We start from the raw sequence: 2850 nt of genomic DNA, 5'->3' as shown, positions 1-2850 counted from the left end.
TCAGGGCAGTTAGAGATGACGTGAGAGAAAGAGAAAAGACAGGGAGAGGGACAGAGGGAGAGAGGCGGGCCACTTCTTGTGTGGCTTTGATATTGTGTACTTGGGCACAGCCTCCTCTACCTGGAGTTGTAAAGGAAGGTCTCACTGAATAGGTGATGTTTGCTCGGAGATCTACAGGAAAGGAAGAACCAGGGGAGAGACTGCCAGGCCAGTGGGAGAACAAACCAGGAGGTAGGAGAGAATTGGATTTGTTGAAGAGAAAGGGAAGCTGGGTGGCCAGACCACACAGAACCCAAGGAAAGTATGGCGCTGGTTGAAGTTGTAGAGAGATGCAGGGGCCTGATAATATAGGACCTTTACTCATGGGAAAGACTTTGGATTTCATCATAAGAGCAACAATTGGCCATTGAAAGGTTTTTGAGTGCTTCGTGCAGATTTTATGATATTACTGGGTCTACTGCATAGAAAGACCCTGTTGGGGTTTAAGAGGCTAGTTAGACTATTGTAGGAGCCCACCGAAGAAATGGTTGCTCTCTTGCTATAGGATGCATTGCTATCTGGGTCGAGCAAATTCCCTTTCTTTTTATTTTCTCAAAATATTCTTAGCTAGTCTTTTCATCTATTCTTTCATATAAATTTCAGAATCCAGATTCTTTGGGATTTTAGAAGAAAAATGATTTCTATTGGGATTGCCTTGACTTATAGATTAATTTGAGAAATGACAGTTTCATAAAATGAATGCTTCTCATTCAGGAACATGTTCTGTTGTCATTTGTTCAGCTCTTATGTTCTTCAGTGAAGGAGTGTGTGTGTGTGTGTGTGTGTGTGTGTCTAAACTATAGATCATGTCCAATTTCTAATTGATTTTCGGGGCAGAGTATTTTTTTTTCCTTTTTTAAAAGATTTTATTTATGTATTTGACAGAAAGAGAGAAAGAGAGCACAAGTAGAGGAAGCAGCAGAGGGAGAGGGACCTGAGCAGGGAGCCCAACACAGGACTCGATCCCAGGACCCTGGGATCATGACCTGAGCCGAAGGCAGCCACTTAATGACTGAGCCACCCAGGTACCCCACTATTTATTTTTCTGTCACGATCTTCATCTGGCCATCTAATTTTTGACAGCTCATGCCTCCTCCCCTTCTGCGCCTAGCTCAGGGCTTGAGTAGGAAACTTTTGTTTAAGGAGCCAGTGACCTTCGAGGACATGGTTGTGTACTTCACCCAGAAGCAACAGGCCAGTCTGATGCCTCTTTAGAACACCCTACCCTGAATCTCCACAATTTTGGAGATATATGGGACTGTAGCTTCTCTAGGTAAGGCCTCTCTTTCCTCTAGGACTCAACCAATGTACTCTGGAACTTCCTAGTTTCTTTCCTCTTATAGGCTCAGGTGTCTCTCCTCAGCTCAGTTTTCATAAGTCTGTGAGCTGAGTTCCCCAGGGTCATCAGCCTCAGAGATTCCTGGTTGGGAAGAGCCCTAGGTTCTTTTTGGTATGAAAACAGACATTCCCCAATTCCCTAGAAGAGGCTCTGCTCTGGGCAAAATGGGAAATGAAAAGTTTTCTGATGTCCTTCTTAAGCCCTTGGTCCCTACCTCATCCTTGTTTTCTTGAGACCTTGGTCCTCTACTGCTACCCCTATTTTAGCGCATATGCAGATAGGGCCTCATAAGGTAAGTTTCTTAAGTTTCTGGGCCCTTGGGTGGCTCAGTCAGTTGGGCCTCTGCCTTCGGCTCAGGTCATGATCCTCCTGAGTAGGACGGTTGGGCTCCTTCTTTAGAGGGCTCCTAAGACCCACCAACTTTGTCCTCCTGGGTGTTCCAGGAGGAACTGAAAGCTGGAGCTGAAAGGAGCTCCAGAATCGACTCTCCGAGTACTCTCCTGTTCTGATTGCTTTGCTGGAGCAAGGGGAGGTCCCATGGGCCCAGATCCCTGGGCACAGGTTTGCAGAAGGGTTCTGAGAGGTGTCAGTATAGGTAAGTAAGAGAACCTGTGAGCTTCCTTTCCTACTTCTACTCTCCCTTTGTTTTAATAATTTATCAGACAAAGGGGTTTTCTTTCTCAAATGGCTGCTGTCGGGGATGAAAATGGTCACTCTTAAAGTATTGTAGGACATTTGGCGGAGGCTCAGTGGAGCACCAGCCCTGAACCAGAAAGGATATTCCCCAGGTATCCTGCCTGCAAAGGTTCTGCACATTTTGCCACTTATTTGTGTTACCACCCTCCTCCAGCCACACACCTTTTGTTCATGTAATGGGATAATTTAATTTTCTACTGTTTTCAATACAAAGATGCATTTTAATTACAATAAGAGGAATTTAGGCTTCCATGAACTAGCCTGGGGGAACATACATAACATTATTACTCATTGTTTCAATGAGGAAATGTTTTTGGTTTTTTTTTAATGTTTTGTTTATTTATTTAAGCGAGAGAGCAAGCATGCATGAGTTGGGAGAAGGATACAGGGAGAAGAGCAAGAATCCCAAGCAGATTCACACTGAGTGTGGAGCCCCACGTGGGGCTTGATCCCACAACCCTGAGATCATGACCTGAGCCGAAACCAAGAGTCAGACGCTTAAGTGACTGAGCCACCCAGGCATCCTGAAAATGTAATGTTTCTAAACAGTGACCTAAAAATAAACTTTGTAAGGAATTCGTGGTTGTAACTGGGATGGAAACTAGCTTTCTTCATTTGAAAGAAGTCCATTAAGTGAGATTTTTAAAAATCCAGAAGAGTATATTGGTGTCCTTTCCTATTCTTCTCAGCCTGTTCCAATTTCTCAAACTATACAGAGTTTTTATATAGCATTTCCCCTTCTAATTCAGTCCTACTGTTACTTTGAGGTGGTGCCT

The sequence above is a fragment of the Callorhinus ursinus genome, unplaced genomic scaffold (genome assembly GCF_003265705.2).
Source record: "Callorhinus ursinus isolate GAN/ISIS: 27379988/994484 unplaced genomic scaffold, GSC_fseal_2.0 scaffold1, whole genome shotgun sequence".
In the NCBI taxonomy this organism is placed as follows: Eukaryota; Metazoa; Chordata; class Mammalia; order Carnivora; family Otariidae; genus Callorhinus; species Callorhinus ursinus.
This window is presented reverse-complemented; position numbering follows the sequence as displayed.